Source organism: Lathyrus oleraceus, chromosome 6 (assembly GCF_024323335.1).
Source record: "Lathyrus oleraceus cultivar Zhongwan6 chromosome 6, CAAS_Psat_ZW6_1.0, whole genome shotgun sequence".
Classification (NCBI taxonomy): Eukaryota; Viridiplantae; Streptophyta; class Magnoliopsida; order Fabales; family Fabaceae; genus Lathyrus; species Lathyrus oleraceus.
The window spans coordinates 434,538,291-434,562,251 of NC_066584.1; positions in this window are offsets into that span (position 1 = coordinate 434,538,291).

Below are 23,961 nucleotides of genomic sequence, written 5' to 3' on the forward strand. Positions count from 1 at the left end.
CTCCAATGAAAGAATTCTTGCAAACCTACCTATCATTGATGTGAAGAACTAGGAAAAATGGTGCAAGCAAATGAAGGTGTTGTTTGTCTACTAAGATATTCTTGAAGTGATGAAGAATGATGTTACTCCTATTGTTCAAAATGCTATAGAGGCGCAACAAGCAACACACAAGGAAGAGAAGAAGAAAGACTTCAAATCGATGTTATTGTTCAAAATGCTATAAAGGCGCAACAAGCAACGCACAAGGAAGAGAAGAAGAAAGACTTCAAATCGATGTTCTTGATCCATCAATGTGTTGATGGCAACAACTTTGAGAAAGTTGGTGATTACAAATCGTCAAAGAAAGTGTGGGAGATCTTAGAGAAGGCCTAGACATGGGTGTTATACCTCAAAACTGACCCTCCCTTTTTCAATTTTATCTTACTTTCGGTCTATGGTTCGTCAGTATACTCATTAACATAAAAAGACATTCATTTTACCATTTCATTTTTAAAAGTAAACATCATTGATTCAAAGGTGTTTTGATGTTTATGATCAACATGGAACTAGGGTTTCATTGAGGGTCAAATCTAGGGCATCTTGATGCTACATTGACTAGTGATACCATTTCTCTTGAATTACAATCTATAGAATCCTAATTCTTGATATTTTGCACCTATGGATCATATGGTTTACATCATGGCATTGGATTTGATTGTGTATTGCAAGTTTCACATTAGTCAACCATGAAAAATTAACTTTGACTTATTAGATTTCTTTATGGGCTTTTTCATTACACTAGTCCATTTTTTGTTTGGTTTGGATTCAAGATTCATTATTCAAGATTCAAGGTTCATGTTCAAATTCAAGGTCAAGTTTTACTCAAAACATTCAAGTGCAAGATTCAATATTTTAAAATTGGAATTTCGAGGGAAAAATGTTAGCTCGGAAATTAAGTCACATTACATTCAAGAGGAACATGTTTTTTCATTACAAACATTCCAAGTTTAATTACAAAATAACCAAAAGTACAAATCCTACAAAAATCCATTTTTACCTAGGGTTGACGTTTGGTCTACTGTTGACTTTCGGTTAAACAGTTGACCAAAGGTCAAACTAGCTACCTAAACCTACTTTGGTCATCATCATCATTGATCCTCCATTTATGCCTTCAATTTTCCTCATATCCTCCGGGTTCTTCAAGACTTATTCATGTTCTTGATGCATCCCACAATTCCTTTACCATAATGCTAAGCTAAGCCTCGATCACTCCATCTCATGCACATCAGTCCTACACCAATAGAGAAAAGACCATACACATAAACATATACAATCCAATTCAAACAAAATATACCATCTAATATGAGATGATTATTCACAATTCAATATGCCTAACCATGCAAAAAAAAAATCAAGACAACAATGTTCCTACCAATTCAACACAACCTATTAACATGACATACTAGCTTTCCATCCAAGATTACACCGGAAAACTACTAACATCTCACTATGCAAAAACCACACTAGTTCAATGCCCTAATGGTTCCAATTCACTAACAACCACTAGTTTAAAATAGCAGCTACACGCCCCCATTTCCCAAATGCACATACACCATAACGGTACAGGTCATAACAATACATCAATGTCCAACATGACTTCTTCTATCTAATTTATTGCCTAACAGTTCTAATAGAAGTTCATTACAGGACTAGAATAGCTCATCTAAGGTCCACGAGCGTTGCATCCAAAGAACTTATCACATAACCCAAAGATATGAGGCTATGTTGGCAACCGATTAATCAAAGTGGTTAATCAGTTACACCTGCAAGATACACTATTCCATAGCTTATTTTCACATCAAGCAACTTTGTTTCTCAAGTTCATTAATACTTAACGTTAAATTGAATACTAACATTCAAACCATTTTATAACAGTTCCTAGTTTCTAGAATTTAGCTCCTAGTTTTAACTAACATGAGAGCTCATTCACTTTCAATTCAAATCATTAACCATCCAACTGTCACGAAAGTCCAATTGGTTTTTACTAACCATACAACTTCCAATTAAGCTTCAAAATTATCTTCAAAATACAAACAAACAAACAAACTAATTTTCCAATTCATTCATGCATTTAACTAACTCTTTCCAATGTCAATAACTAACTAAAACATACACTAATTGCAGAATTGTTTCTGAAAGCCTCTAGCAGTTCTAACTTCACTAACAGTTTCAAGTAGTTAACTAATCTAACTCTCTATTCACTATTGTAAGACCCTAATTTTTCCCCTAAGATCCCTCATGGCATCATAACATTGCATTGCATAGCCTCAAGGATCATTGAGCATCTTGGTTCCCCTTGCCTTTGGGTGGGACTCTTTGTGAGTGGTTTGAGATCACCAAGCATGCTTGAATTGTATATCATTGCTTTTCTCATTTTATTCACTAACCAAAAGCCCAAAAATCTGTCACTAACATCTTTTGTTTGTAGCTTGAGTAAATCACAAGATCAAAAGCTTCAAGGAGGTCATTGGTACAAAGACATTGGTCAAGAAGAGATGAAAGCAAGCATGGTAATGGTTACCAAAGCTCTCATCCATCAAATATTCCCCCTAGTGTCTCAATTCATCATGTTTGATCAAAACAAGTCAAAGGATTTGAGGTTTGTTCCCCAAAGAAGCCCTAATTCATCTGTGCATCACAATGCCTTGCTCATGAAGCAACCTCAGCCCATGGTCAGATACAATCAAGGGAAGTTCTTTAATTCACCATTTCATGCATATTTGAACTTATTTGAGTTTTCTCAATCATCAATTCATCAAGGTATGGGTTGTGGACTTGAGAAGGTGATCAGTCAATTCATCTGACTATTTTGAAATACATTGAGACCTAACTTTTCATGTGTTGTCAAATGAAGATGGTTCCAAAATCAAAAATGTTCTTAAGGACAATATGAACAACTTTCATGTTCATCAAAAATTGATTTGAAGCTTGGAAGACCATATGCCATTCCAATACATTATAGGTCATTTTGACTGAAACCCTAATTTTGGGTCAACTTCCCAAGAACATAACTCACTCATTTTTTATGATTTTGAGGTGGGATCAAATGCATTGGAAAGCTTAAGATGTATAATTCAAATGTTATGTTAGATAAAATTTCAAAATCTCAAAGAAAATACATGTGATAATGCAATACCTTATAGGTCCTTTTTGACCAAAGGCATTAAAAGTCAAAAAAGTCCAACTTCAAGTGCCCATAACTCTTTCATAAAAAATCCAAATGATGAAAAATTTAAGTCCATTTTGATTGTCTTGAAAAGATCTACAACTTTTATGTTGGAGGTGTTTCCTTTTGGAGCTTGCATCATCAAAACAGAAGGGCTTGAAAGTTGGCCAATTTTAGAAACCTTGCCTTGACATGTTTTGCACATCACCCTTCAAGCTCAAATTTCACTAATTTCCAAGGCCCAATTGAAATTTTTATCAACATGACATTTGTTCCTTATGCAATAAGCTTTCCAACCATTACTCATAAGCTTGCATTTTGATTTTGGGCATGGCATTTTCGAAGGCTTCAATGTAATAGTGCATTTTATGAAAATCATTTCAATTGCCATGCATGATCCATTAATACACGATCTGCACGTCCAATTTGTACATGATGATGATCAGCTTCCAAAACCAAGTGGAATTGGGCCCTCCATGCGCCTGTACAGGCCCATGCATGGAGGCCCTTTCCATTCATGCAAATTTGAAATCATGCATTCAGCATTGCCTTGCCTATAAATACATTGCATATGAGCTTCATTTCACTAACCTGAAGGCGCCTGAAACTCTGTTGAATTGAATCCACACCCTCACACCAAAGGAGCTCTCTCTTTTCTCCAAAAATTTCAGATCTAGAATTCAGTTTCCTCGACTGTTTTCTTGGATCTAAAAGTTCCTAGACCTCTTCACCTTGATCCATTGAACTTCTGTTTTGATAAAGCAAGCGAGGTATCGTGCTCAATTCGCCAGAACTCAAGCTTGCACTCCAACTGGTAATTTCCTCGATTCTCTTCAACCTTGGACCTTTTTGCTTGGATCTATTGTTGGCTGAAGTCCTCTCAATAGAGGCATTTGATTTGTGCTTTCAATTTTGCAAAAACATGAAGTTCATGATGAACACCATCATATTTCCAGCTCTGATTTCTCCATTTATAGGGATCTAGAGTGGAAGTGCATGGTATAGGAGTGATGTACATCACTTCCTCTTTCGATTGATATATAGATCGCCTCATTTGGTGGCCATTTGCGTTTCTGCATTTTTTGAGGTTGGTCGGAGAAGACGTGGCGCTGGCCACCGTCTGGTCTCCAGATTGGATCTGAGCCGTCCATCTCAGTTTCCAGATCTAATCTCATCCATCCATTGTTATGACTTTCAATAATGCATTGTGTTTCGCCTTTGACTCTGGATCACCATAAGCGCGCGCATGAGGGCCTTAGGATGTGCCACCTCATTTAATGAATCAGATCCAACGCGTCAGGCTTTTTCTATTTTCTTAATTTCTGATTTTATTTTCCTTAATTCCTTTTTATTTCAAAAATGCATATCTTCTTCATTTTAAATCCAAAAAATATGGGACCAATTGCATTATTCCCCAAATAAATTCTAGTTTCTATTTCTGATTTTTAATATTTTTTATTTTATCATTTGCTTTTTTTTAGTAATTTTCTCTTTTCTGGTTATTTTTAATTCATTTTAAATAGTTTTTGATATTCAAAAAATACAAAAATATTTTCCTAACCTATTTGAATGATGATGGATCTATGAAAAATATTCTTATCAATTTTTGAATTGATTGGAGATTTATTTGAGATTTTAGTTCAATTAGGTTATTTTTATTCATTTTTAATTGATAAAAAATAGTTTCTGACTTTAAAAAATGCTGAAATTTTTTGTCAAACTTTGTTTGACCTTGTTGAACTTAGGATAAATCACTTGGACTTTTCAAAGTTGATTTGAAGTGATTTTGAAGTTTGACCTTTCCATTTATTTTTAATTCAAGTTTATTTTAATATTAAAAAATACCAAAAAATAGTTTATTCATTTCTTGACTTCCAATCTTCATCCCACTTCTGTGTTTGGTTGTTTGACCTTGACTTTCAATGTTATTGGTCAACATATGAGGATTGGTACATGACCTTCCATGTAATGCATTTTATTTTGTCATTTCCATTTTCTTTTATCCATCTTCTCTTTCTTCTTCTTCTACTTCTTTTCTTTTTGATCAATGAGTTGAAGGTTGATAAGTTAGCATTGATTAGGGAGACTTAACATTCCTTGATTCAAATCTAATTCATCTTGATCAATTGATCAAGTGAATGGCTTTGCATTAAGGATATGTTGTCTTCTAAATCATGCAAATGGCTTAAACCAATACAAGATCATTTTCTTCCTCTTTTTGGCATGGCAAGTTGTTGGGACTTGGTTTACTAATCAAGACTCCTAACTTGTGTTTATTGCCTACATTATTATTGACCGGCCTCAGATAGTTGTGACTTCTACATAAGTCCAATTACGATTGCTTAACATAGCGCTAAATTTTGCCTTATGGCATACTAACTATTAACCACTAACAACTAACTTTTACTTTATGCAATTTACTTTAAGGCAATTTACTATTCTTGCACATATTATTCATTTGCTTTTTTCCTTTGCTCATTTGAGCACATGTTCATGTTAATGCCATTTGCCTTTTGCCCACTTGGGTTTATAATTGTGTATATATCTTTTGTGCTTGTGTTTGTCTGTTTGTTGTGAACCACATACCATGAATTGGACAATATGGACTTAGAATTTAGGACCTTACCTAAGCAAATGGAATTTGAAGAGCAACTAGGCATTGGGCCTTTAGAGTGCTATAAAAGTCAAAGAGAAACTAGGCATTGGGCCTTTAGAGTGCTATAAAATTGAAGAGAACTTTGAAAGGACTATCTTCTAAAACTCCCTCTTGTCCATTCTTTGTTTGTTTATAGAACTTTTTGATGTGTGTTTTCTTGTGCTAGGGGATTCCAACCTTGAGTAACTTTGAGGAACCATTACCATGAACATCCAAAGAGAAAGATACAAAAGCCATTGAAGGATTCCTAGAAGCATGACCTGTGTGTTGATTGCTTGAAATAATTGCTTGTGATTGCTTATTCCAAAGGATGGGAGCTACTTGGATCATCACTATGATCTCAAGAGAGGGACTCCATTGTGGTTTTGATTCTTCATCCCTCATCTTTTTGCTTTGCTTAGGACTTTAACCCTTCTTCTTCTTCTCTCCACTCTACCCAAGCCAAAACTTTTTGTGCAAACATTTAACTATTGTTTTCAAACATTAGAAACCTAAGCCTTAGGCTTTTGATTTTCAAACCTTCTTTTCATAACACTTATTTTGAATTGAATCTTTAAGTCAACTTTGACCATTTTTGTATATACTTCTAATTGGTAAATATAACCCATTCAAATGTCTTTTTGTGGTTCCAATGGCCACTTTCTTAATCAAATTTTCCATAACCTTTAGCTATTAGGTTTGAGTTATCCTTGTGGTAGATATAATACTCACCTATATCCTTAGTGATGGACAATGAGTCTTCCATGCTTATTATAGGGTTAACCCCTCACTAGCATGTTGAAGTTATCCTCACATGGTGGATTTGTGGTTTTAGGTTGAGTTTTCTCCCTTGGATAACAAAAGACCTCAAGGCTTTTGGACCAATCAATTCACCAACCTGTTTTGAGATTTTTACCCCGAACTACGAGGTTTTGATCCTAATCTTTTTTTTAAGATGGTACGTAGGCAATGGGTTTATCCATTTAAACACAAAAATGTAAATAAACTTGTATATTCTTTTCTCATCTCTTCAATCATGTTTGCACAAATAAACTTTCACAAAACAACAACCTTGCAACAAGTATGAAAAGGGCTCCCTAGGAGTACCTAGGATGTTTTGGGTGCCTAACACCTTCCCATTGCATAACCAACCCCCTTACCCAGATCTCTGTTTCTTTTACTAGTTTTTGTTAAAACTTTTAGGTTTTTGTTCGCTTTCTAACCATTCCTTTGGATAAATAGAAGTGCGGTGGCGACTCGACTTGTATGGTTTACCTTGGATTTAATTAATATTTCTAATGGTAACGAATACCCCGCTACAGAAAAGTGGCGACTCTGCTGGGGATCATTTGCCTAGTGGGTTTTTCCTACTTTTCATATTTGTTGTATTGTATTGTATATTTGTTTAGTGACATATTTTTTGTGCAATTTGGGATTACTGTATTGTATGTAATGGTTGAATTGCTTGAATATTAATTCCTTGTATGCTTGGTGATCTTTGTGAGATGAGTTCTATACCCGGACACGAGTGCACTTAGGATAGGAGAATGGCGTAGTCTTGTTGACTTGTGTGGAGTTATTCCTTAGCAAGTTGACTTGCAAGTCCATTCACTTGGTGGAGGTCCTGTTGGGATCAATAATGTCACACAAGTAAGTTGTGGTTAGACATTACTCTTTCCAATATAGACCTTAGAAGCCGAGGACCTTAGCTTACCAAACCCATCTTGGCCTATATTTAGGATGTAGTGTGAAAGTCGTTCAAGTGTAAGATTTGATACGATTGTTACGCGATACTACACTCATAAGAGTCTCTCTTGAGAATATTTTTGGAATACGAGTAGTCGTTTCTCCGATAATATCCGAAAGATAGGATGATGACTATGGGAACCTCTTGTAGAACATGTTTGGCAGGTTTAAACCCTAGTACATTCCCTTTGGGCGGTTCTTAACCAAGACTCCATGCTCGTGACTTGTGTAAGACCCCAATTTTGGCCCTAAGATCCCCCATGGCATCATAACATTGCATTTGCATAGCCTCAAGGATCATAAGCATCTTGGTTCCCTTTGCCTTTGGGTGGGACTCCTTGTGATTGGTTTGAGATCACCAAGCATGTTTGAATTATATATCATCGTTTCTCTTATTTTTCTTTACTAACCAAAAGCACAAAAATGTGTCACTAACATCTTTTGTTTGAAGCTTGAGTATCATCCAAGACACTTTGTGGATTCTATTCAGGTGATCAGTCAACACAAGAGAAAAACTTGAGTTACTTCCAACAGGTTCAAATGGGGTTTATTCATCATTCAGAACGCTAGTCTTGAAGGAGCAAGAATCTGTTTCGGAGCCGTCATGCTCTCTAGGCGAGCAGAATGGTTCGCCTAGAGAATCTGAACTGTCATGCTCGCTGAGCGAGCAGACCCTTCGCTAGGCGAAGCCCACGCGTTTTGAGAAAAGTAACAGAAAGTCATGGGCTTGAGTTGCCCTCATTTGAGCCCAGTAAGCCACGGAAATCAGGTTATAAATACTAGAGTTTTCATTGAAACAAAACCTGGACAGAAAGAGTAGAAAGAGGAAAAGAAGGAGAGAGGCGAACTAATCTGCAGCAACCTCCAGACAGCTCTGAGAAGTTCACCCTGACTCACACACTTTTTCACCTCCGCCTCACGCAAACCCTAACATTGCCTTGCAAACCCAGCCGTGCCATTCGATTTTTATCGGTCTCTCTAATCAGGTTTGCCCTTATTCCCATTACTTTCAATTTGAATGCTCTGAATGTATGAGGTATCGTTCAGTTTTGCCCCCGGGTTTAGATATGCATCAATGTGTAAACAATACCTTGAATGTTTATCCGTTTCGTTTCTGAGATGGTTGCCATAGGGTTTGAGGGTTTCTGAGATCGTACTGTTATCCATGAAGAACCCAAAACCTGCAGGCGCTCGCTAGCACCTTCGCTAGGCGAGCACGCAGCGAAGCTTCGCTAAGCTTTCGCTAGGCGATGCAGCAGCGATCGCGACAACATTTGTTTTTTCTGTTTGCTCTAATCTGTTTTGTGTTCGGCATTGTTTTCTCCCGATTCCATCCTGTTACTCTAACTTTTTTGTTGATTTTTTGTGAGGACTCACGTGACTCTTGCAGAGATGGCTTGCTTGGTATTCCACTTTATTTGTGGGATACCACCCTGGAGGTTTATTCCGATTACCTGTACTGACCCACTTTCTTTGATGATGCTAGCTTGAGAGATCTCTGGGTTTCTTGTTTCTTGAGTTGCTGTTACTCCGAATCTTTATCCGTGTGGTAGATCTTAATCCCTTTTACATCTTTTAGCATTTTACTGCTTTCTTAGCTGGAAGACCTCAATAGGAGGCAATGTTTTTTGTGTGTTACTTTTGTGCTAAAGACCTCCATGAAGAGGCAATTGACGGATAAAAGGGATTAGTAATCAATCCCCTGTTATTCAGTGTGTCGTTCTTTATCCTCACACTACGTGCCGATGCTTTAGAACAAAAACCCAAGATCTTTTGTCCGGTCGGTTAGTGGAGAGGGTTCCACCTTTCTGAATCCCCACTTTTTGTCATGAGCTCACCTTGTCCAGGGTTAAGAGCTATGAGGTCTTATCCTCATTACCCTGTTAATCTGCTCACCCTGACGTTCAATGTCAGAGGTTAAGAGCCCGTTTTATTACCCTTCCATGGCTTGTTTGTCGAGGTTGATATGACCCCTCTTGACTAAAGCCCTACCCATGTATGTTCGAGCCCCTCGTTGGTATGTTTACTTTGTGCATGTTTGTTTTGTATGATGCGATCGTCCCCCATAAGATTGCCAGGACTTCCTTTTTGCATGAACATCCCTAAAACACAAACAACTCATTGATTTTTCTTCTCCTAAGAACACGTTTACTCCTTCTACTACAGGCGAGTAAGTCTCCAAAGGTCGAGCATCCGGTAGATTGCGTAGTAACGTCGTTCAACCCTTACCCCGTAGTTAGCCGAACTACGCTTTGCTATGATTCTCATGAGATACGTAGGCATAAGACGCGATGTCTTAGCGAGCACATTTATCTTTAACCCATAGGTAGCCGAGCTACGAAGACTCTGATTCTCCTATTCAGATGAGATACGTATGCAGTGGATGCGACATCCGTGCGAGTCATTTTCTTTTGACCTCTCTTTTAGTAAGTAGTACATTAGATAAACATACACGTTTTTCCCATCCCTTCAATCATATTTGCACAAATAAATTTTCACAAAATGCCAACCTTACAACAAGTGTGAAAAGGGCTCCCTAGGAGTACCTAGGATGTTTTGGGTGCCTAACACCTTCCCATTGCATAACCAACCCCCTTACCCAGATCTCTGACATTTTTACTAGTTTTTGATTCGATAAAACTTTTAGGTTTTCGTTCGCTTTCTAACCATTCCTTTGGATAAATAGAAGTGCGGTGGCGACTCGACTTGTATGATTTACCTTGGATTTAGTCAATATCTCTAATGGTAACGAATACCCCGCTACAGAAAAATGGCGACTCTGCTGGGGACATTTGCCTAGTGGGTTTTGCCTACTTTCCATATTGTGTTGTATTGTTGTGTATATTATTTTGTGACATATTTTTGTGCAATTTGGGATTACTGTATTGTATGTAATGATTGAATTGCTTGAATATTAATTCCTTGTGTGCTTGGTGATCTTTGTGAGATGAGTTCTATACCTGAACTCGAGTGCACTTAGGATAGGAGAATGGCATAGTCTTGTTGACTTGTGTGGAGGTATTCCTTAGCAAGTTGACTTGCAAGTCCATTCACTTGGTGGAGGTTATGTTGGGATCAATAATGTCACACAAGTAAGTTGTGGTTAGACATTACTCTTTCCAATATAGACCTTAGAAGCCAAGGACCTTAGTTTACCAAACCCATCTTGGCCTATGCTTAGGATGTAGTGCGAAGGTCGTTCAAGTGTAAGATTTGATACGATTGTTACGCGATACTACACTCATAAGAGTCTCTCTTGAGAATATTGTTGGAATACGAGTAGTCGTTTCTCCGATAATATCCGAAAGATGGGATGATGACTATGGGAACCTCTTGTAGAACATGTTTGGCAGGTCTAAACCATAGTACATTCCCTTTGGGGTGGTTCTTAACCTAAACTCCATGCTCGTGACTTGCAACAAACCTTTGATTCATGGTTGATCCGTTCATGTATCCTTAATATCAATGGAACTTGGGTGTTGATAAGGTGTAAACCATAATCCACCAAAATGGATGATTGATATTAAGGATAACATGATCCATCCCATGACCTTTGTTTGGTGTGCTTTGCTTGATCCTTGAGTGTGATTGTTGCATTCATGCATTCATGCACCCATTTGCATTCATATCATCAAAATAATTAGAAAATTTTTAAGGAACTTAAGAGGTCTATTTGTAAAATTTTCAGACATGGAAAGACAAAGAAGGAATACAAAGAAGTACAGTTTCAGACAACCAGACTCGAAAGAGTTAAGGAATTTGACATCTTATGTATTAGATCCCTTGGGTTTCAAGGCTCGTTTTGGGAAGCTTCTTCCTCTTCTGACTACTCAGGTGGATGAAGGATTGATGAGTGTATTGGTGAAGTTTTATGATCCTCTGTATCGTTGCTTCACGTTTCCGGATTTCCAGCTTTTGCCGACGCTTGAGGAGTATGCTTATCTTGTGGGCATACCTGTTCTGGATCAGTTGCCATTCAGTGGCTTGGAAAGGGTTCCTACTTCTCAAGAGATAGCTGCTATGTTGCATATAGATGAATCTCGGGTTAGTGCTCATATGACTACCAAAGAGGGAATTCAAGGTCTCCCTTCTGAGTTCCTCATTGCTCAAGCTACTATGTATGGGAAGGCCATGAGTGAGGACGCCTTTGAGGCCATATTTGTACTTCTCATCTATGGGTTAATGTTATTCCCCAACATCGACAAGTTTGTGGATGTGAACGCTATTAGGATTTTCTCTACTCTTAATCCCGTTCCGACTCTGTTGGGTGACGCTTATTTTTCTTTGCATATGAGGAATGCAAAGGGTGGTGGCGCCATTATATGTTGTTTTCCCCTGCTGTATAAGTGGTTTATTTCTCACTTACCTCAGACGGTCGCTTTTAAGGAGAACGAGGAATGTCTACGGTGGTCCGCGAGACTTATGTCTCTCACTAATGATGATATATCTTGGTACAACCGTGTGTATGATGGGGTGCAGATTATTGACTCTTGTGGTGAATTCTCCAATGTACCTCTTCTTGGTACATGTGGTGGGATTAACTACAACCCTGTTTTGGCGCGTCGTCAGCTTGGGTTCCCCCTAAAGGATAAACCTAATAACATTCTGTTAGAAGGCGTGTTCTTTCAGGAGGGTAAAGATCCCCAAGGATTGAAAGCTAGAATGGTCCGCGCTTGGCGCAAGATTCATAAGAAAGGAAGGAGGGAGCTAGGTCCGAAGAATTGCATTGCTTTGGAGCCTTACACTGCTTATGTAAGGAAGAGAGCGTCTGAGTATCTCATGCCTTACGAGTATCCGAGACCTACACCTATGATTATGGTTGGGCCTTCAACCCTCCCTAATCAAGGAGTAGAGGAGTTGAGAGACGAAGACCGTTCACGTGCCTAGATCCGTGAACGTGAAGAGTTGCTTCAGCAGATTAAGGAGAAGGATGCGTTGATTGAGTTTCTTGAGCATCAGGTTATCGATGATCCTGATGATGCATGGACTTCTCTACTCCCTCAGTCTTCCCGGTTCTGGAAGAGGAAGTATGATCGACACGCCAAGGAGAAGGCGAATATGGAGGCAGCCTACGAGAGAGAGGTGAAGAGGCTTCGTGGATCCTATCTTCCTGTGTCCCGAGCTTTAGATGATTGTTTCTAGGGATCCATAGGATGATTATTTTCCTTTTCTCTTGTATAGGATTGACGATGATGTACTTCTTTTCCCTGATATCATTTGATGAGATATTTCCATATGTGATAAAATGCTTAATATTTCCAAAATTTGCAAATAAAACTCTAAAGTTCCTTTGAAATAAAAAACAAATCATATGCACAAGCATTGCATGCATCATATGCATAAGCCGGTTCTATTTTCGGTCCCTTTCCCTGTGGTCTAACTCTGTGTCCTTCATTTATTTTGAAGGCAAGCTGACTCACTGGTACTACACTAGAGCCAACGTTTCAAGACTGATGGATCACTTAGAGCAAGAGAACCGCGAGCTGAAAGAGGAAGTGGCCAGATTGACTGCCCTAATGAAGTCATTCATGGTTTCCCAGAGCCAGTCTTTTCCGACACCTTCAACTCCTCCCCAGAGGACAGTTATTTATGAAATTGTCTCCCCTACTGTGCCCGCTTCCAGTACACACTTTGTTCCAACAGCCATGTCAACCGGGTTCCCGTGGGGAATGCCTCCCAATTTCATGCCTGAGGGTCCTATTCCCACCTTTGCTTCTCTGCCGGCATCTAGCCCGGTCCTTGCCGTTCCTCCTCCTGTCGTGCATACTTCGCCCAGAGTAGACGACACCATCTATCATTCTGAGCCGTCTGAGGGTCCAGATGTTTATGAGAAGATGGATGCCATGAATGATCAATTTCTTGAGCTTCGCAAGGAATTGAAAACTCTCAGAGGGAAGGATCTTTTCGGCAAGTCTGCTGCCGAACTCTGCTTGGTTCCAAATGTGAAGATCCCTGTGAAACTCAAGGTCCCTGACTTTGAAAAGTACAAAGGAAATACTTGTCCTCTCAGCCACGTGGTCATGTATTCCAGGAAGATGTCGACTCAAACCGATAATGACCAACTACTCATCCACTACTTTCAGGACAGTCTGTCCGGTGCCGCTTTGCGTTGGTATATAGGTTTAGACAGTGCGAACATCCGATCCTTCAATGATCTTGGCGAAGCCTTCGTAAAGCAATACAAGTACAACATGGAAATGGCTCCCGATAGAGATCAATTGAGATCCATGTCCTAGAAGGATAAAGAAACATTTAAGGAGTACGCCCAGAGGTGGCGAGAGGTGGCAGCACAGATCGTGCCTCCGCTAGAAGAGAAAGAGATGACTAAGATCTTTTTGAAGACCTTAAGTTCTTTTTATTATGAGCGAATGATTGCTAGCGCTCCTTCGGACTTCACCGAGATGGTAAATATGGGAATGCGTCTAGAAGAAGGGGTCCGTGAAGGACGGTTAACCAGAGAAGAAGGATCTTCTGCCAAACGTTATGGGGCGTTTGAAAAGAAGAAAGATGGAGAGGCACATGCTATGACCTCCCATGAGAAACCAAGAAGACCCTCTGTGAGGAGGAAGACTGTGCGTCCCGCCAGTAACCAGCACCAGGTGGCTCATATAGCACCTGTCTTTAGAGATAATCAACAGTACCAGCACCACAACAACAATCCTCAACCACCTCAGCAATATTAACCACAACAGCTTCGTCCACAACAGCAGGTCTACCAGCCTCGTAACAGTAATCAAACCAGCACAAATTACGAGAGGAAAAAGGTCACCTTCAATCCTATTCCAATGACGTACGCAGAGTTATATCCCTCTTTGATAGAGAGGAAGCTGATTACTCCGAGAGATCCACCGACTATACCTGCTAACCCCCAGTGGTGGTATAAGCCCGAGTTACATTGTGTTTACCATTCTGGTGCTCCCGGCCATGACGTGGAGAATTGTTACCCTTTGAAGACCAAGGTTCAAGACCTTGTGAGGTGTGGAATTCTATGTTTTGAGGACGTAGGTCCTAATGTGAAGAAGAACCCATTTCCCAAACATGGGAAATCTGTCAACATGGTCCAGGGTTTCCCTGGCAAGCACAAAGTCAAATATGTCAGTCATATTCAACAATCGTTGGTCGAGACGCACCGTTTGTTATGTAACTACAGTCATTATGAGCATGACCATGATAGATGTCGAGTCTGCTCTGTTAACCGATTGGGTTGTTGCCAGGTGCGCAAGGATGTTCAGAAAATGCTGGATGAAGGAGTCATTGAGATCCTCCAGAATAGAAATGTTGATGAAGATGCTCTTGAGGTCAATGTGATTTCTCCAGTTTTCCGGATCCCTGAGCCTGTTATTATCAAGTATGATGGCAGCAAGAAGAAGGTTTCTCCTGTTCTGACCATCAAGCCTGTCGGCCCTGTACCGTATTCTTCTGAGAAAGCGGTTCCTTATCGCTACAATGTTGTAGCGGTAGAAGATGGGAAAGAGGTGTCCTTGCCCTCTTCATCTGTTGTTAACATTGCTGATGTCAGTGGTTTGACCCATAGCGGTCGCGTGTTTTCAGCTCCGTTGAAACCTCCAGTTGATGCTAGAGGAAATGTTGATGATTTTTTTGAACACCCGATTGGAAATGCTGTAAGCTCTCCGAATCCGGCACTTATTGTTAAGCCCTCCTCTGTATTGAAAACTCCTACTTCTGTTGGCCCTAGTGGCAATGAGAAAGAAGATTGTGATGAGATACTGAGACTCATCAAAAGGAGCGAGTACAATATTGTAGACCAACTTCTACAGACGCCATCCAAAATATCTGTGTTATCATTGCTCTTAAATTCAGAACCACACCGAGAGGCTCTGTAGAAGGTATTGGATGTGGCATATGTGGATCACAATGTCACTTTGGAGCAATTCGATAGCATTGTTGCAAATATTACTGCTTGTACACCCTGAGCTTTTGTGACTCTGATCTCCCTGAGGAGGGAAGAGACCACAACTTGGCATTACATATATCTATGGGTTGTAGAGACGACGCCATGTCCAATGTACTGGTGGACAGTGGGTCATCATTGAACGTATTTCCAAAGTCCACTCTCTCCAAGCTATCATATCAAGGGCCTCCCATGAGGCAGAGTGGAGTAGTTGTGAAGGCTTTCGATGGGTCTCGCAAAACTGTGATTGGGGAAGTTGATCTCCCAATCAAGATCGGACCGAGTGATTTCCAGATTACCTTCCAGGTTATGGACATTCACCCATCGTATAGTTGTCTCTTAGGCAGACCATGGATTCACGAGGCAGGCGCCGTGACGTCCACCCTACACCAGAAATTGAAATTCGTGAAAAACAAGAAGCTGGTGGTGGTAGGGGGAGAAAGGGCTCTCCTGGTTAGCCATTTGTCTTCCTTCTCTTATATAGATGCTGAGGTTGAAGTTGGAACTCCTTTCCAAGCATTATCTATTGCTGAGCCTATTGAGAAAAGAGCTCCTTCATTTGCTTCCTACAAAGATGTAAAGTTGGCCATTGAGCATGGTGCAACCACTGGTTTAGGAAAAATGATTGAGTTAGAAGACAACGAGTCCCGGGCTGGCATAGGTTTTTCTTCTGGTACTTTCAACAAGCAAGGGTTATTCAAGAGTGGAGGTTTCATCCACACTGGTCTAGATGAGGAGGCTGCTGCCGTTTTAGAAGAAGATACAAAGGATTCTGGCAACTTCATCATCCCTGGTGGGGTCTGCAACAATTGGGTCGCTGTGGATATTCCAACAGTTTTCCATAAGTCAACGTAATAATCACTTTGTTTGAAAACCCTTCTCCCATGCCAAAAGGAGGAGTGATGACATTGTTGGCGCATAAATACAATGATATTTTCATTCAATAGATTAATGTTAAATGCTTGTTTTTCCATTTATTTTCCCTTTTCACTTTTCGCATGAAATTGGTGATCATATAAAACCCTAAAAAATAGAATAAAATCGATCTTTTCATATGCATAATGGTTTGCCTTGTTTGAATTCTAAAGCTTTGCATATCCAAAATCATTATGCAGGTTGATTTCTAGACCCATTGAACATAATGACCCAACACCATCTCCCAATTTTGAATTCCCTGTATTTGAGGCAGAGGAAGATGACGTGGAAGAGATTCCTGATGAGATCACCCGGCTACTTGAGCATGAAGAGAAGATCATTCAGCCGCATCTTGAGAATCTGGAAACAGTCAACTTGGGGTCTGAAGATTGTGTGCGAGAGGTAAAGATTGGGGCACTTCTGGAAGAATCTGTTAAGAAGGGGTTGATTAAGTTGCTACGAGAATATGTTGACGTCTTTGCCTGGTCATATGAAGACATGCCTGGTCTAGATACTGATATTGTGCAACATTTCCTACCTTTAAAGCCTGAGTGCGTACCTATGAAGCAGAAACTCAGAAGAACTCATCCTGATATGGCAGTGAAGATCAAAGAGGAAGTTCAGAAGCAAATTGATGCGGGGTTTCTGGTGACTTCTACATATCCTCAATGGGTGGCCAATATTATGCCCGTGCCTAAGAAAGATGGAAAAGTCCGGATGTGTGTGGACTATAGAGACTTGAACAAAGCTAGTCCGAAAGATGATTTTCCTTTACCACATATTGATATGTTGGTAGATAATACAGCTAAATTCAAGGTATTCTCATTTATGGATGGATTTTCCGGATATAATAAGATTAAAATGGCATCCGAGGATATGGAGAAGACAACATTCATCACACCTAGGGGAACATTCTGTTATCGAGTGATGCCCTTCGGTTTGAAGAACGCCGGAGCCACGTATCAACGAGCTATGACCACTTTGTTTCATGATATGATGCATAAGGAGATTGAGGTGTATGTTGATGATATGATTGCTAAGTCAAGAATGGAAGTTGAACATGTAGAGCACCTGTTGAAGCTTTTTCAGCGTCTGAGGAAGTAGCTTCGTCTGAATCCCAACAAGTGTACATTTGGAGTCCGTTCTGGCAAGCTATTGGGCTTTAGTGTCAGTGAGAAAGGTATTGAGGTTGATCCTGCAAAGGTCAAAGCAATACGAGAGATGCCTACGCCCAAAACTGAGAAGCAAGTCCGAGGTTTTCTTGGCCGCTTGAATTACATTTCCAGATTCATATCCCACATGACTGCCACATGTGCGCCAATATTCAAGCTCCTCCGGAAAGATCAGTCCCATGATTGGACCGAGGATTGCCAGAAAGCTTTTGACAGTATTAAAGAGTACCTGTCCGAGCCTCCGATTCTGTCTCCGCCTGTGGAAGGGAGACCCTTGATTATGTATCTGACTGTTCTTGAAGATTCTATGGGTTGTGTCCTTGGTCAGCAAGATGAATCAGGGAAGAAAGAGTATGTTATCTACTACTTGAGTAAGAAGTTCACCGATTGTGAGTCTCGATATTCAATGCTTGAGAAGACGTGTTGTGCTTTGGCTTGGGCCGCTAAGCGCTTACGCCAGTATATGTTGAATCATACGACTTGGTTGATATCCAGAATGGACCCAATCAAGTATATATTTGAGAAGCCTGTCTTAACTGGGAGGATTGCACGTTGGCAGATGTTGTTGTCTGAGTATGATATTGAGTATCGAGCTCAGAAAGCTATTAAAGGTAGTATTTTGGCTGACCACTTGGCACATCAACCAATTGAGGACTATCATTCAGTTCAGTATGACTTCCCAGATGAGGAGATTCTGTAGTTAAAAATGAAAGATTGTGATGAACCCACACTTGATGAAAGGCCAGAGCCTGGTTCCAGATGGAGTATGGTATTTGATGGCGCTGTAAATCAATATGGAAATGGTATTGGGGCGGTAATCATTACGCCTCAGGGCACACATATTCCTTTTACAGCAAGGCTAACTTTCAAATGCACGAATAATATGGCTGAGTATGAGGCCTGTATTATGGGATTGGAGGAATGCATTGATCTTAGAATCAAGCATCTTGATGTATATGGTGATTTGGCCCTCGTTGTTAATCAGATTAAGGGTGAGTGGGAAATGAATCAGCCTGGCCTCACTCCATACAGAGATTATGCAAGGAGGATTTCAATGTTCTTTACTGAGGTTGACTTCCATCATATTTCTCGAGATGAGAATCGGATGGCAGATGCCCTTGCTACACTTGCTTCAATGATTATGGTCAAATTGTGGAATGAAGTTCCCAATATCACCGTGATGCGCTTGGATAGGCCAGCTCATGTGTTTGCAGTTGAAGAAGTGAAAGATGATAAGCCATGGTATTATGATATCAAGTGTTTCCTTCAAAGCCAGATTTACCCACCTGGGGCATCTGTGAAAGATAGGAAGACTTTGAGGAGATTGTCAGGCAGTTTCTACCTCAATGGCGATGTGCTTTACAAGAGAAATTTTGACATGGTTCTGCTCAGATACGTGGATAGACACAAAGCGGATCTGTTAATGACTGAGGTTCATGAGGGTTCGTTTGGTACTCATTCCAATGGACATGCCATGGCTAGAAAGATATTGAGAGCAGGCTACTATTGGCTGACAATGGAGTCTGACTGTTGCAAATATGTGAAGAAATGCCATAAGTGTCAGATTTACGCAGACAGGATTCATATTCCCCCGACACTTCTGAATGTGATTTCATCAACATGGCCTTTCTCTATGTGGGGAATTGACATGATTGGCATGATAGAGCCGAAAGCGTCCAACGGACACAGATTCATTCTTGTCGCAATTGATTACTTCACCAAGTGGGTTGAAGCGGCATCGTATACGAACGTGACCAGGCAGGTGGTTGTGAAGTTTATCAAGAATCAACTCATATGCCGTTACAGTGTGCCAAATAAGATCATTACTGATAATGGATCTAACTTGAATAACAAGATGATGAAAGAACTGTGTAGTGAGTTCAAGATCGCACATCATAATTCTTCCCCTTACAGACCCAAGATGAATGGGGCTGTTGAAGCTGCTAATAAGAACATTAAGAAAATTATCCAGAAGATGGTTGTTACGTACAAAGATTGGCATGAGATGTTGCCATTCGCTTTGCATGGATATCGTACATCTGTCCGCACTTCAACAGGGGCAACCCCTTTCTCTCTTGTTTATGGCATGGAGGCTGTACTCCCTATAGAGGTGGAGATCCCATCAATGAGAGTCTTGATGGAAGCCAAGTTGACTGATGCTGAATGGGTTCAGAGTTGTTATGACCAGCTGAATTTGATTGAAGAGAAGAGATTGACTGTCATGTGCCACGGTCAGTTATATCAGCAAAGGATGAAGAAAGCTTTTGATAAGAAGGTCAAGCCTCGTGTATTCCGAGAAGGTGACCTTGTGCTCAAGAAAGTCTTGTCTTTCGCGCCCGATTCCAGGGGCAAGTGGACTCCAAACTATGAGGGTCCGTATGTTGTTAAGAGAGCCTTTTCAGACGGTGCTTTGATACTTACAACTATGGATGAGGAGGATTGCACTCGTCCTGTGAATTCAGATGCAGCCAAGAAATACTTCGCCTAAAAAATAAAAAACTGAATAGCTCGCTAAGTTGAAAACCCGAAAGGGCGGCTTAGGCAAAAATGAGTGTCTCGGTGGATTGAAAACCCGAAAGGGCGATCCAGGCAAAAGTTAGAGACACAAAATATATATATATATATATATATATATATATATATATATATATATATATATATATATATATATATATATATAATAATGATATATGTATCCCGCTAGACTGAGTACCTCACCCTGGGGCAATCTAGGCAAAAATTAGGGATTTGGCAAGTAACTGCATCCTGACAAGACTTTGTTCTACAACTGTCATCCGTCAGAGATTCTTGCTCATTATCAACCAAAGCTTCAAATACATCGGATTCAGAATTGGTGGAGAAATGGTCATTATGTTCAATGTAGCCCTTTTCAAATATATATCACCAATTTCAAATTTTTAAAGATCTATGGAGTCTTGCCATTCGCAGACTACCATTCTATCAAATAAATTTGAGCCTTTTATCCAATTATTGGCACTCTTATCTGTTTCTATTCAACAAATGTTTTGCATGTTTTGATTGAGAAAATATCATTGTTTTAAACAATCAAATTTTTCATAATTTGTTTTTAAACAAAGTGAACATTCACAATGACGAAAGGATACTTAGGAGATCCTCAGTGCTCTCCCAAGGGTGGTACGATCCCCAACAGGGTAAGATTTTTGTCCATATTCCTGGCATGACTGTATCTCCTCCCTCCGGAACCTTTGTGGTTTATCCTACCAAGTGGAGTGCTTGTTGAGAGTTACCTCTCTTCCCTTCAGCAAAGCAGCAATCTTTCCTCCTCAGCAGATTGGATCTCTTTGGGTAAGAGCGATATTCGGTGGTTGGTCCCCATAATTCCTTTATCTCCTCGGATAAATTCCCCAGTTGAGTTGTTGGTGTGGTGGGCTTTGGTTGTGATAACTCCCTGTCCCTAGCTAGAATGACTGATGTTCATCCCCTGCAAGGACAGTCGCCCTTAGTGGACTTGGCTTTCTCTCTTGAGATGTAGTACCGGGTGGTTGATTCCTGGACCTGTTTGTGTTAGATACGTCTGTTTGTCAAGCATACCTCATACATAAACCACGCATATACATGCATAATTATAACATTCAGATATTCATGTTGCATTCTTTGCCATATATCGTTGTTTGTTGTCTCCTGCTATTTGGTGATATATTTCCCCAAGCAGATGGGTGTGTCTGATCTCTCCATATAGAGTCAGCTCCATAGGCAGAAAGCATCTATCCTTTCTTTCACATTCCCCACTGGGTTATATCCTCGTGGATGTTGATTGTTTTTGTTCCTTCCCAACACATATATTGGGATGGTTTTCCCCATTGAGTCATATCCTCATCGGGACAAGTCTTGATTTGGTGTGCCTATCTAGTTTGATCCTAGATCGGTCTCTTGAGACTCTTTTCCTGTTTCCCCGTGGTAAATGAATAATTGCTCAATAATTAGTAATTATTATCCCCGGCAGAGTCTGTGGTTCTCTACCCTCATACCGGTAGTTGTAAACCCTATTTCTTCCCTTTTTGTAGAGTAACTATTTTTGCTCATCCTTAATTGGTGACAGTTATCTTCATCCAATATTCGGTGTTGATATCCCCTCATCTGCGTGGATAATTGCCCTGATTACGCAATTTATCCCCAACGGGTCATCTCTCGTCTACCCTGTTGTTGTTGGTAACAATTGTTCCTCTCCTGAATTGGTCATCATTATAGGCCTAGTTGCGGTATCCCGATGCCTTTTCTTTTCGGTCGATTTATCCTTTATTAACCCAGTAACCGGTTGTGGATAATCGCCCATGCGAGTATATTATCTACGTTCTGACGGTAATAGATGATGTATCTCATGCACTCTTCGGTCGAAGCTTTTGTTCTTCCCCAGTCGAGTAAGATTCGTATCCCCTTTACGGAGTCGAATATCCATCCTATAATCGAGTTTGCTTTTAGCCCTCTTTTGGATGATGAGTGTCTTGGGAATATTCCCCAATTCACGCCTTGGTTGGTCACCTATTATATGCCCAATAACCGGTATCCCTGGTGTTCCTTCCTCTCTGCTCCCTATTATGACTTTTTGGTCCCCTATGGAGTCAGAATCCCTGAGTTGAAGTATACCTTTTAGGTTTTCCTCAGACGTTTTGAAGTTTTGATATCTCTCACCCTTATACCGGTTTTAGATATTCATTCTTCCCGAGCATGTTGTATCTCTCGCCCTTTCGTTGGTGTTCAGATCTCGTGTCTCGTTGAGCTTATTACCCAGTAAACCGGTAATACCTCGTCCCGCGGCTTCTCCAGGAGCGTCCTTGTGGACATCCCCAGTGAGATCCCTTAGTGGATTATCTTCGTCCGGATTTTAATCCAAAGTATCTGATGTGGATAGTTTTTGCTGTATTGGCACATTCCCCAATACCTGCGTCTTTGAGTCAGCTCGGGTCTTTCCGATGGATTTATTCCCTTTGGAATTCTGTTCCCCAAGCTTTGAGTCGTGACCTGCTCGCGCATTTTTATCCCTCTTCTATCCCCAGGAGAGTCCCCAGGATCTTGGTCCTATCGGGTGAATTGTTCATATGGATTATCAGTGGCTTCTAATTTCTTTGCTTTTGTGGACACATATCTCCACAGAGTGTTACCATTTTTCATGAGGTCTCTTAGGGACCAAAATTCTTCTCTTTGTTATTACTTAAGCCCATTCTACCTCGTCGAGATGAAGATTTTAACCTTCCCTTCTCCGGCTAGAATGACCTTAAATAGGGGCATCTGTAAGACCCTAATTTTGGCCCTAAGATCCCCCATGGCATCATAACATTGCATTTGCATAGCCTCAAGGATCATAAGCATCTTGGTTCCCTTTGCCTTTGGGTGGGACTCCTTGTGATTGGTTTGAGATCACCAAGCATGTTTGAATTATATATCATCGTTTCTCTTATTTTTGTTTACTAACCAAAAGCACAAAAATGTGTCACTAACATCTTTTGTTTGAAGCTTGAGTATCATCCAAGACACTTTGTGGATTCTATTCAGGTGATCAGTCAACACAAGAGAAAGACTTGAGTTACTTCCAACAGGTTCAAATGGGGTTTATTCATCATTCAGAATGCTAGTCTTGAAGGAGCAAGAATCTGTTCCGGAGTTGTCATGCTCGCTAGGCGAGCAAAATGGTTCACCTAGCGAATCTGAACTGTCATGCTCGCTGAGCGAGCAGACCCTTCGCTAGGCGAAGCCCACCCGTTTTGAGAAAAGTAACAGAAAGTCATGGGCTTGAGTTGCCCTCATTTGAGCCCACTAAGCCACGGAAATCAGGTTATAAATACTAGAGTTTTCATTGAAACAAAACCTGGACAGAAAGAGTAGAAAGAGGAAAAGAAGGAGAGAGGCGAACTAATCTGCAGCAACCTCCAGACAGCTCTGAGAAGTTCACCCTGACTCACACACTTTTTCATCTCCGCCTCACGCAAACCCTAACATTGCCTTGCAAACCCAGCCGTGCCATTCGATTTTTATCGGTCTCTCTAATCAGGTTTGCCCTTATTCCCATTACTTTCAATTTGAATGCTCTGAATGTATGAGGTATCGTTCAATTTTGTCCCCGGGTTTAGATATGCATCAATGTGTAAACAATACCTTGAATGTTTAACCGTTTTTTTTCTGAGATGGATGCCTTAGGGTTTGGGGTTTCTGAGATCGTACTGTTATCCAAGAAGAACCCAAAACCCGCAGGCACTCGCTAGCACCTTCGCTAGGCGAGCACGCAACGAAGATTCGCTAAGCTTTCGCTAGGCGATGCAGCAGCGATCGCGACAACATTTGTTTTTTTCTGTTTGCTCTAATCTGTTTTGTGTTCGGCATTGTTTTTTCCCAATTCCAT